Below are 12,767 nucleotides of genomic sequence, written 5' to 3' on the forward strand. Positions count from 1 at the left end.
CCCCATGGTGAGGGGATTGTAGAAAAGGGTGGATGGGGGTGGAGGGCAGGTTTGATCGTGCTTCCGGGTTGCGAGGAAAATGCATCCATGTCGAGTAGCAGCCAGTTTGATGATATATCTGGCGTTCGTTAAACAAACCGTTCCGTTCCGTTACAGTTGGGAGCTGGCACCGAACATTAGCGATCTATTTTTTTCTCTCTGTTAATAATTTCTGGCTTCGCCGCGTACGGAAGCCAAACGGTCACTGGGCGCAGCAGTGCGGTGGCCCTTTCGATCGCCGCTGCATGCGTGCAGCTGGCGAAATAGAGATGACGCCTGATCAAAGGATTATGCAAATGCGCCGGCGAAAACTCCCAGTCGCGAAATGGAGCGTAGCGTAATGTTGCGTCCCTCACCGCGGAGGGCTCGTTTTGCGATTTCAGTGGCGAGTTTCAAAGGATCGGTTTGTAAACAACGTTTAATCAAACGGAAAATGAGCCGGCCAGACCGTCACACCGGGGTCGCGGACGTTCGGACGGCCGCTGAAAAGCCTCACTGTGGTCACTGTTTGTGCCAAATATTTGCATCCCGCTGGGATAACAAACATTCTAAATGACGGGAAATTAACGGTGCTGCGTGTGATGGGTTAGCTGGGTGGTCATAAAAGTGGTATTGTCCTGCTTGGAGCGGTATGCTGGGTTTAATGTATTTACTCAGCGTTTGTTCTCTCTTTTTCTCTCTCTTGTAAACATGCCAAAAACGATGGTATATTAGTTCCTTGAATTGTTGAATTTTCTTGGAGCCGATGCTATGGAAGTATCATTCGGTGAAAATAAAAATCACGTTGCCAATCAACATATTTCTTTAAATAAGTTGTTTTGCATGTAAATGTTGATGGTTATTTCAACGCTTAACGTGCAATGTCTAATGAATATTTGTTGCGTATGCAATGAACGCTGGCTCTGTTTTCCACCCAGTTGAGCAGCGTTTTCCATACCACCATTCAGATACTTTCGATTCTTTTCCGCGCGTTTATCCTTTCAGTTCAGCGCCGTGCGTAGCGGGAGTGATACGCACTCAGAGGCTTGCTACAAATAGGCTTATTTTTTCTCCCGTTTCACTTCCATTTTTACATAACGATCCCAAGCATTGAGTAATCTCAATTGTGCGGAAAATTGGCACTACCAAGCGATGGCTTGCACGCCCAGACAGAGGCATGCTCTCGTGCAGGATGAGCCTAATTGTAGGGCGCCCTGTTGTATGCCGCATCGATCCGCGTTGAATCATGCTCGATTGCGATTTTGTTTTGGCATCGGAGCTTGATTTTCCGCACTTTCGCTTAGTCGCTGGGAGAGAGAGAGTACCCAAACGGGTATGGTTTTTTTTGCCGAAGTGGATTTGTTTTTTGTCGAGATGGGTTTCTATTTATTATTCTGGAAATTTTGCCTTTAGCACGGTGGAAGGAAGAAGAGGTGTAAAACATAAAATATGGGCTCGAGTCAGATTGCAAGTGTTCAAATATTGATTATTTCAAATTGGTTCCTGAAAGTAAGGGTTGAAAATGAATGAAAAAAAAACTGGTGCATTAATTGAAAATAATGCTACCGACGGGCCGTTAATTGATTTAACAAGATATTTTATCGTGAAATATGGCACGAAAACAACAAGCACGCTCGCAAAAACGTTTCTAGTAGGGTTTTTAATTTCACCCTTTTTCACCCCACCGAAATTTACACCCGCTGTTTTGTTCCGAAAAGTGCTCCTCTAGGGACACAGTTTGTAGCTACAATTTGCGCAATTTTATGCGAAAGAGTGCAACATATAATTTTTAATTACAACCCTCGGCTGGCGGGCCGCGACGGGCTCCTAAAGGTTGTACATTTTCTGATAATTTCGGCTCGCCCACTACAAAGTTGCACCGTAATCGCTTCTCTCTTCGGTGGTTAAAGGCTTTTATGTCCATCCGTGGCGGCGGCGGTTTTGGGGCAGCAAATTTCGCGTCCCGCATTTAATGTTCCATCACTCTCGCCAGTGGCGGCAGGGTCTTATCTCGGCCATCATCCGGGTCGGAAGGTGTAAGAGCAGAAAAAGATGCGGCGAAACCTCACCACCGCCAGCACCTTCCTTCGTCCTTCCATCAGGGATGATGTTGGGGGTCCGATGTGACCGTGGCTTTTTTTTTTAACGTCAAGGTTCCGCGAGCATATCGCGGCATGGTGGGGTGAACAGCGAGCGAATTAAAGCACACGGGCGCCGTGTTCTCGGTTCTCATGAACCGGTGGTTTGAGGTTGCGAGTTTTCCGCTTGTTTTTTTTTTGTGTTATGCTCCCCCCGTGTTTCATTATCGTCGCTGCAACGGACGGAGGCAGCTTTGGGCGCTTTTGAATGAAATCCAGCACAACACACCACCGGCTGGTTAGCTAGCGCGCTATGCAAGCTGCCAGCCGGACATCGCGCGATGTTCTGGGAAAAAGAGCTCTGTTGGCGAGTCCGTTGTCGAGGATGTTTTGGGTCCGTCCCGATGAGTAATCGCTTCGGCCTCGGTAGCATCGCCAGTGGGTTGGCGGTTTTCGCTGGATCGCTGTGTTTTCATTTCCATCAGCATAGCACCGGTGTTAGTTTAGGATCAAACACGTGTGTGTATGTGTGTTTGCGATGTGGTGGGACGGGCGAAAGATGTGTACCATTTTGTTTGTTTGTGCAGCAGTGGCCGATTTGGCAGGGCGCATTTGTTGCTTACCTTTACGCTACGGCCTGCTATCGGTGCTTCCAACCGCGCTGTTGAAGGGGGTGGCCTTTGAATGGCTTTTGTTCTAGGAATTCAGCCATTTTATCGCACACGCTAAATAGCCCGAATGCCGGGAGGGAAAACAACCCCTTCAACCACAAACTGGGTGTTTAAACAGGGCCGCGAAGCTAATAATGCGCTTTTCATTGAAATCCTCCCCGGGATGGAGCATCACACATGGTGCTTTTGTGGTTTGAATTTGAATTTTTGCGAGTGCCACTTCAAGCTAGCTTATTGTTTCTAATCAATCTGTCATTTTTGTAATTAGACTGTTCGATAGCGTTTTGCGCAACACCGCTTGAAGCAAAGTGGCCCGTCCGTCCGAGAGGTAACACTTCATATTCACAAAAACACTCCCCAATCGGATTCGTCTGTACAGTGAGGCGCGCATCCTCATCGAGTTGACCGTTGCCATTCCCCTCGCACCCCATTCGGCCACCTTAACCCCCCCCCCCCCTTCGGAAGGGAAAGTGGCCATATTTGACAGATGGCCCCGTCCAACGAGAGGGAGACCATTTCGAGTGCGACTGGTTGGTGGAGATGTGCGCAGAAACGAGCGTCCCACTCGGGCCGGCGAGCCCGAGTCAAGTGCCATTTATCACAGGCTCTAATTGCGACGAATTAAGTGTGTTTATGTGTGGTGGTAAAGGGGATGGCGTGGCTGGATTAGCGTCGGGAGGGCAATTTTTACGGTTGATCTCGGGGCCAACACCGTGGGATATGCTGTGTGCCAGGGTGAAGATAGCAGGATCTTCTCATCATTTCCTCAGACAAATACACACACACACACACACAGCTCAGCGACCGCGGGAGAAGAAAGTGGTCCAAAACTGGGTGCTGGTCCGAGGAGTTTCGGACATAAGATCCGATCGGAACCGGGCCCTGGCCTGCGGGATCCGGGACGAGCGATAAACGGACGTTTCACGGCGATCGGAACCACACCGATAAGCCAACGGATCTCGTACGGGGCGCGCAGAAGAGGGTGTTTTGTTGTGTACAGCAACGTCCCTTCTCTCCTCGCCTGTGCCGTAGTGATCATATTATTACGCTATGATTAATCTAACTTTCACATCTCTCGGTACGCCCGGGCTTGGCCCTCGATTGGACGCTTACAATTGTCGCTACGCCGTTACGCTCGAGAGCCGGTCGCTTCCGTACTGCGGAGGCCAGGCGTGCCGAGTGAAACCGAGCAAATCCCCGGGGGCTGGGGAAAAATATATATATCGATATAATATCCCGTTCCAACGGGGTGAAGTAAACGAAACCCCATATAGCCCAACGGCCCACCCAATGCACTTCCCATCATGGTTGCGGTTGTTTGTTGCTGTTTTTTTCCTATCGAGCTGCGTTTGATGCATTTTTCCGCCCCTTTGGGTGGGCGAGTGTGTGTCTGTGTGTGCGTAGGTGTGTATATGCGCGTTGCTAAATAACCGCAAAACCATGGTTCGTTTCCATTATCCTCCGCTCGCCATCGGTTGCGATAAGTGTTATCAATCCATCGGTAAAAACCCGCCCATCAGTGGAACGGGTGGGATGGAAATAGGGAAGGAAAAATAATAACACAATTCCACCCCCCCCCCCCGCTGGGGTTGTGTGCATCCTCTCATTTGCTAGGTAGTTACTACCGGTGGGTAATGTGACTCCCTTAGCGAGAGAAGGCGAATCCACGAGGGAGGCGGAGGGATTTCTCCGTCGGTTTCGATTTGGTTGCGCAAACTCCGAGTCAATATTTACCGCGAAGGAAGAGTCCGTGTTTGCTGAACCATGTGTGTGTGTGTGTGCAAAGATTGGTGACTTTTGCACTGGACCGTGATGGATGCGATGGTGCCGGGTTTATGTGTGTGTGTTTTATTGTATTTGGATTGGGGATTCGCGTTTAGTTTCAATCTCACATTTCCGGGACACTTTCCGTCAACCCGGAGGTTCAACGTTACCGGCCTGAAAAGCCGTACAGGTAGATGGTTTTCTTGTGGACGTTTGGGGGAAAATTTTCCCCCGACGCAAAGCTATGGTCGCGAATTTTTCCTCCTAACTTTGGGGCACGGTTGTACGCGGATGGTGTAAATGTGACCGCGCCATTGAGCGACGTCGGCGCCCCTCGGAAAACGCAACGCTCTCTAATCGAGGCCATTTTTCATCCTAAACTGCTGGCACGTCGGAATTTTCCGCGGCCCGGGGATGGAAAAATGATTGCAATGGTTAACGCAACCGGGCGGCAATGGACGCGGGCTATCAGCCAGACAGAATCGAACCGCGCTTTTCCCTGTGCCTTTTCTGTACCTCTCTCGCTCGTCCTCTCACGGTCTCTTTCGCTCTATTTTCTCTGCTGTTTGTGAGACGCAAAAGGGCAGCATATCGGGATATCAGGATGTAACGAACGCGTGATTTACGGTTATTGATCTACCAGAGCCGCCCAGACCGTCGGTCGAAATTCCATTCCCGGCTACGCCCGGAAAACGGATGGATTTCCCGGTGCATCACTCGTGCTAAGTCTGCGTGCGTGTGGTGATGTGCGCGCGAGCGCGCGTGTGTGTATGTGCACAGGGCCGTGCCTGGTCTGTATCGTGTTGCCTACCTCAACTTTCCGGCTCGCCAGTCCTGTTGCCCACTTTCGTTCGGCACGTGGAAAATGTTTCCGAAGGACATTCGTTCCCAGGCAAATGGCGGCGAAGGTGGAAACTCACACTTGGCGCTCTGGCCGGCTGCCATTTATCCTTTCAGGTTTCGCACCGAGGAAGCATATCGAGCTTTTTTCCAACCCCTAAAGAGGGGTTCATGGGAGAGGTAGGGGGTGGGTTGAGAAGGGGAAGGATTTAATGCTTAGTGACCCGCGCTTTCCCGCCCGCTTGTCCGATGCGATTAGACGAGGGTTAAGTGATCAGGTTTTTAGCGAGAACGACCCACACGGCTTCTGGTTCCGTTTTTAGTTTTCGAGCCTGATTTTAGTGTGCCAAATCTCGTGACCGGAAGAGTGGGATGCGCTTGGTTGCGGAATGCAGACAAAGAGAGGAGAGAGGATTAAAAGGCAAGCCGGAAAAAGCGGCCCGGCAAGCATGAACCGAGTTATGAAAACGACACCCCGGGGGTTGGGCAAAATTCGGTCACTAATTTTGCCGCTGGTCCAGGGCACGTTTTAAATTTGGTCGCATTGGTTTCCATTTTTTTTGCTAAATTCTCCCTCGATTCTGTGCAACCTGCTTCCTCCAAAAGAACCCTTAGGGTCGCTGGGCGTCATATTCTTTACGGGTTTTTCTCGTTCGCTGCAAAACTTCCCGACCGGATCTGCCGGACTAAAGTCCAGCCGCCGCTTGGTTGCCGGTGTTCGAATTTTATTTATCTGTATATAATTTTTATCCTCTCCGGACGCGAACCAGGCGAGGGCGTTTGCCGCTTGATGGTGGGCCTAGGCCGGCAAAATGGAAGCCATAAATTACACCATCCGCTAAACGGTTTTTTCGGGGATGGAAAATCGATCCGCTAATGAATCAACGAGCGGACATGCGGCAGCAGTGCTGTTGGGGTGAAATTTCGTACTTAGCCCCGGCAGACGAATCCATGCTTGAAGTACACGCGGGGTGATTTAGGGAGGAAGGCGTTAGGGCTGCAAAAATGTTACACACACACAAACACACGCAAACACAAAGGCCCCCGGAGGCGCGTGCGGAGCAGCGAGGAGATTTGTATTTATGTGGCGCTGATTGTAGTAATCGGGTGCGATAGTGTCTGCAGGAAAATGACGGCAAAGTTCCGAGCCGGAGTCGGAATTTTCCTGCCAAACGGGCTCCCACGGCTCTCGCAACCACAAATGCTTATCCCTACGCCAGGATTGCTTCGGATTGCCGCAGCAGCAGCACTAGCAGCAGCTATCCAGTGATTAAGGGCCGAGCCAAATCTCTTCGAATGGGATTCGGGGTGTTTTATGTGCCGAAAAGTTACGCCAGTTTTAATGCGGAGTCGCCCGAACCCGGCTGGCTGAATGCTGCCTTTCGCCAGGTTGGTTTCGATGGCGCGGATTGTCTGAATTAGTTTTCCACCAAAACAACCCCCACCGGGGCCGGTCTCGGTCGGTTTCGGAGAGTGGGTGGTTTGTTTTGATAATTACTTTAGTTATCGAATGAGTTTTCGACTTTTGTCTGCGCCCGTAGGGTATACGGGGAGTTGCGCGGCGCGAGGTGAGGGAGAAAAGTCGCTTCACAGTTGTGTCGAATTTGTGCTTTGATGACATTAATCGGGCGGAAAGTGTGCCCCTTTTAGCCGGCTGCACTCGATTTGTCGGTGGGTTGGTAGCTAATGCCTTTCGCTTTAGCGAGATAGCATAAATGCCTCATTAATCAATCCTCGCGCCTGGAACTAGGGGGTGGGTTTGATGTTTGGCCTATGATGGTGTTTCAATTTAATGCCCTGTGTTTTCAATCGTTGTGCTTAATGATACCGGCAAATAGGTCTTCCCAAAGTGTTAGGAAGTTACGAAATTCAAGCAATCTCACACCGGTGGGTGAAAGTGAATATAATTCATGTCGATTCGCCTCGATCACCTTTAGCAATAAATTACATTTTTCAATTTTATGTAAAGCTTGTTTTTGCTGTTAAGTTCCGATGGCATTAGAAATTGAATTTCGTCTTCTTGTTAAATTTGAGAACTGAGAGGAGCTGGCTGGTCTTTCTCTTGTTATCGTACCCAATGGCTCAATGTTTTTGCTTGGATAGTTGTTCCCTCACCTGTTGGCAGATATGAAAGCGCACGAAGAGTATCTTGCTTCCTGGAAACATCCTTTGTTGGTGGCATAGTAGTATTTTAGTGGGAAAATTTTAGAAAATCGAATTGAGGCCGATTTACCGCAATGCGGCACAGGGATCTTTCTGATTAGATCGGAGATATTAGATGCAGAATGACTTTTATCTTTTTATTACTTAAACAGCTATGAGAATATGTAAAAGTAGGGCGCGTTTGTGCTGCTGTAAGTGTAAGAAGATACCTTAGCCAGAAGGGAAGAAGATAGGCAAAAAAAATAACGATAGCAACACCACCACCGTTTGTCAACTTGCTGATGATTGACTGCCAACCGGTCCGACAGCTGCCCAGGGAGCAAGACGAAAAGAAGAACGAACCCTTAGTGCTGTTTGCGTCGGCAGACATTTATTCACCGGAGTTAGCAAAGTGCAACTTTGTTGCATTCACCTTAACGTGTTCGAAACCGCCGGTGAAACTGGAATGCCAATCTTCTGCACCAAGCTCTTGCATTTGCTCGGTTACAGTTCGTTGGCTGCGCCAAGAAATAACATCGAAACGAAGCGGCCTCTGAAAACATCAATAAACGAACTAACAGTCACTGCCGTCGCTTCTGACAATCATTCATTTCCATACCATGAATCTGGCACCGGGAGCGCTTGTTAGTTGGCACGATTTGGTGGATGCTCGTACCCCGATTTGGTTATTTGCAGGTGCACCTTTTGAAAGGTGGTTTGCCACCGAAATCGCCGTCGATATTACCTCACCACAGAATCGTTAGTTAACGCTTCCAGTTCGAAAGACCGCGTTTCAATTACGCCACAATCGCGGAGTCGGAAGTATTTTTCGATCATTTTCCATCGCATTAGCGCACCCAATGGTCTAAAATGAACCAGAACACCTGGTGTCTCGAGTCACCGATCGGCAGCGTGCTAAACAAACATAAGCTCGATCCAATTTAATCAGCGGGAAGGCCGTTCTCGCGATGCGCTGATAAAACTGGCCAACTTCATGCAATCCCAGCCCGCACAACCGGACGAATTGGAAATGTCACGATCGTATCCCTCGTATGCTAATGCTTCCAGGTGCCTCCGCTCTATAAATGGGACTTCGAAACGACGAACCAGCGCGTGTGTGATCGCAGATAGCGCTTTGGCGCAGGGTTCGCTTTTGTTCGCGAAAAAGGAAATTACTTTGTGTAGATGCCGACTGGTGCACTGTATCGGCGCTAGACAACGGGGCCACTTTTCTGATATGGCGTCCTTCTTTTTTTTCCCCCCGCATCGCACGTGTAATTGCTGCGCCTTCGAAAGGGCGTAAATCGCAGTCAAACCGTCAACGCGCGCACCCTCTGACCCATCGTTCGGAGGGGTGTGTATCTTCATCTTTCGCAAACGTGCGCTCACGTTGGTTTTAATTTACCTTATCGCAAAACTTCATTACACCCTCCGCTCGGTGTGAATGTGTGGTGGAATGTGGCTCAAAGTTTCCTGGCGCAAATGCTAATTTCAGCCTGCCGCCGTCTTGCTTTGGTCGGGCGAACCGTGAGCGTGTTTGCTGAAGCGCACGACAGATGGCGCTTTGCGACCATGAACCCGGCTCTCGTCCACCGAAAGCCCTATCGGCAGATCGGTAGAACCATGCCCTGCCCGTGGGTAGCATGCCACAGGGCAATCATCCGTGCCGTCGGTAGACCGATTACAGAGAGCGAGGGCGCAGACCCTCAGATGGGTTCGTTTCAGCATAAAACAAACCGGCCCCCCAAGGGTGGTTAGGATTGCAAATGCCTCCCGGTGGTCGAGCCTCCTTTCGAGGGAGCGGGTTATCGATAACTGGGTGACCAGCGCGAAGGGGAAAGATACCTTGTTCTCCTGCGTGAGTGTATCGTACGGGTAAAGATAAACCACATCACTTACGTCATTAGACCGGGGCCGCCAATTTTCTCGCCGCTTTCCAATCGTCAGTTGGCGCACGTGTTGTTTGGTGGACTTTAGTGGGATAGGTATGTTCGCTATGCTGTTACTAGTCGGTATGATCTATATTTGATCACCACCCAAAGGTATCGATTTCGCGTGCATACCACCGTCGGGCAGCTGGCTGGAAAAGTGAGCATATCATGCCTTTTTTTTCGCTTTGTACTTCGAGCCCTCACCTTCGGCATGGATGTGTTGTAACACTCCGTACAGTAGCTTCGTGTCGTGCCTTACGGGATCCACGTGCAATCGCTCTTTCTCATTTCCGCCACCGAAAGATCTGCTCGGATTTGGAGGATAAAAACGGTTCAACAATGTCGTTAATCGAATTTTACCAGCACCAGCTGTACTGGGGAAGCTTTTCGTGCACGCCATGGCCCAAAGGAATGGCTCGGCGGCATTGATTGGAAATTCTTTCTCGTCCCTATCGCATGAAGGATACGCCTGAAATGTGGGAAATCCGCCGCGTGTGCTTTCGATGGTTCGATACGTGAGTGATTTTCCTGCACGAAGCTTGATCGCTGATAGTGAAGCGACAGTTTCCAGTGCGTGAGGTAGTTTTTCCACCGGCGTGAGCGTGATAACGGTTTTTCCCATCGTGCGCTAATGAGATTTGTGATACACTGCCGCTTTCGATGGCTGTCAGGGAATGGTCTATTGGCCAAATCTGTACCATCGCGATGCATCCGTTCGTTTCGAGCTGCAGTTCTTCGAAGGAGACTTCGGAAAAGTAGATGAAGGAGTTTTTTCTCCTCATTTTGTAAATATTTTTACGCCACTGCAGCTTTTTTCTCACAGGCCAATTGAAATCACAACGACGCCACATTACGCGATCTCTCGTTGATCTCGTGTCGATCGTTCTGGCTTGGAAAAGCACAGGGCCTCAGTAGTATTCCCTGTACGATGAATGCGCCTTCGACGACACAGCGGATTTGAAGTAGATCGCGATCGCGCGAACCGATGGCGACACGACCGAGAACGTGGAGAACCGAGATCCTAGAGTATCGATTTCCCATCCAACCGATCGAGCGGATTCGGCAGCACAACCCCCGAGAGCGCGATCTGGCGTCGGTGTGGTGATGAAAAATGATTCATTATTATTTAATTAAAGAAAAACTCCGCGCCTGCTCGGGGGCTAACGATCGCTTTGAAGGCGCCTTCAGAGGAGCCCGTGGCAACCAAAACGACCCAAGGTACGGCTTTGGGCCACGCTTACACCGGTAGCAACCGGTAGTGGCGGCTCACGGACATCAACCATCGGCATCTCGACATGCGGGTCTCGAGATCGATTAGAATGGCTCCAGGCAGCGCTCTGGTTGGTTGCTTCTGGCGCTCCGGTCTGGCTGATTGCTGGGAAAGTTTCGAAATCTCGCAGTGTAAGCCGTCTAGGCAGCACAGGAGCACACTTTTGCATCGCAACCGGGCCGAGATTGAAATCATACGGACCGTCGAGAGACCGGTGCCAGCGCGCTAGTTCGTTTCCCTAACGAGCTGTATGCATCAAAACCCATCGAATCTGACAGAGCGTATGTGTGAGCGCGGACCAGCTGGAAACGGATAGCATCCGAGCGAGTGTGGGGCAGTTTGAGCTTTTTTCTCCTCATCTATTTACCATCGTCGTTCAGCTCAGGGAAAAGGATCTGGGAGATTGGCCGAGACGATGGCCACCCGCACTCGTCCGGGAGCTGGTCGTCGTCGTCGTGGGAGAGAAACCAAATACGGCACTTTTCCGCTATCAAATCGCACGACGTTATCCAACACCCTCTCTCCGGTGTGACGGTGGCGGAAGTGAAAGGGATTGGCAAACGCACACTCGCACACGTGGTCGTTGGCCGCGTCCATCAGGAAAGGTGGGCGGCCCCGGTTACGACGAAGGAAAATGGGATGGAGCTTATTTTTTTTAAACTTCAGCTCCGCACGCCGGTATCGTGAGATCATTAATCAATATTATTAATCCAAGCCCACTTTCGATCGCCGGCTCGATGTGTGCTTTCGAGAGCTTCCGATGAGGATGGGACTGCCGTTTTCCGATTCCGGCGATTAATTAGCGGGCTGTGGCGTGTGCGTAGGTGTACTGGGAAATCGTTCCACGCTAGGCCAGCGATGTGGCAAACTAAATAGCGTGAGCGAGAGAGAACGATGCAGTAAAATGAACCCGTCGTCTGCTGATAAAGCATCTCGAGCAGTAGGAAGCAATAAAGCTTTCCAGTTCATTTTAGGAATCCTCACTAGCGCTCACGTGCAATATAAACTGTCTTAGCGGTGAGACTGAACACATCAAAGTGAAGCAACAGCGACATCTAGCGCCTCGTGGCCCCCGGTACATATTTAATCGACAAATAAACTGCTTGTTTGCGCGAACCAAATATGTCACCGCTTGTTGGTGGGTGGCTCCTGGCTGCACGCAAATAGCCTTTCAGCTCTAGTTACACATTTGCCTACTGATAACCACCGTCAGGGTCTTATCCACTGTGCGGGTGTCGCAGGTGAGCCAGCGGCGAGAAGGATTCATGCAAGATCATGTAGGCTTATTCTCGGCGTGCCCGCCCGTCGAACATTTGTATCAATATTTACCAAGCGTGCCGGCCACCACTTGGCCCTCCGGCACTAAAACCACTCTAAAGGTATGCCCCCCCTGAGGGTATGTTTGTTCTGTGCCGATGATAAGCCCTCACGCTCATAACCCATGGATTGGGCGTGGGAAAAGTGAAAGAAAAAAAGGAGCTAGCTTCCACAACGAGATCCGGTGGCGCTAAGATAAGGAAAACCGGAACAACCTGTGTTTTTCCGCCTGCTGGGAGGATAAGAACCTGTCTTTGAGTTTCGTCCTGCCGTAAGATAGCAAGCTTATCGCCGACCACAGACAGCTTGGCGCCCTATAGGAGGTGCGTTTTCTGATAAGAGCTGGATGCTAAGGCAAAGTAACCGGAAAAGTGCGTTGAGCCTGTATAGCGGCTATTCTCGCCTCGATAGCTCGCACTTTTCCGGCTTCGGGATGCCACCATCGCACTTTATTCGCCTATTCTTTTCGCGGCGTGCTTGTAAGCCCCACGTAAATGGGGTTTCTTTGTTTGTCTCGAGTGGGCCACCGGTGGTCCGCGATGCCTGGACGTTCGTGTCTGCAGGGCGCTGCTCGAGGCGTAACCAAAACTTTCTGAGTCGCCCTCAACCTCCCGAGACGGGTGCTATTTACATGCGGGCATGGCCCTTTTTTTTGCTTTCTAGCTGCATTTTCTTTCGCTGCATACTTGCTGGGGAATCGAACGCTGTTCCAGGCACCCCCGTAGTAACAGCAACC

At 50.4% G+C, this 12,767-nt stretch overlaps 1 protein-coding gene across 1 annotated transcript in view; it reads left to right on the forward strand.

Moving 5' to 3' along the window:
* The window catches only part of LOC128723879 (protein bunched, class 2/F/G isoform-like), a 194,848-nt gene that overhangs the window by 30,577 nt on the left and 151,504 nt on the right, over positions 1–12,767 (forward strand). The window lies entirely within an intron of this gene.

Source organism: Anopheles nili, chromosome 3 (genome assembly GCF_943737925.1).
Source record: "Anopheles nili chromosome 3, idAnoNiliSN_F5_01, whole genome shotgun sequence".
Taxonomy (NCBI): Eukaryota; Metazoa; Arthropoda; class Insecta; order Diptera; family Culicidae; genus Anopheles; species Anopheles nili.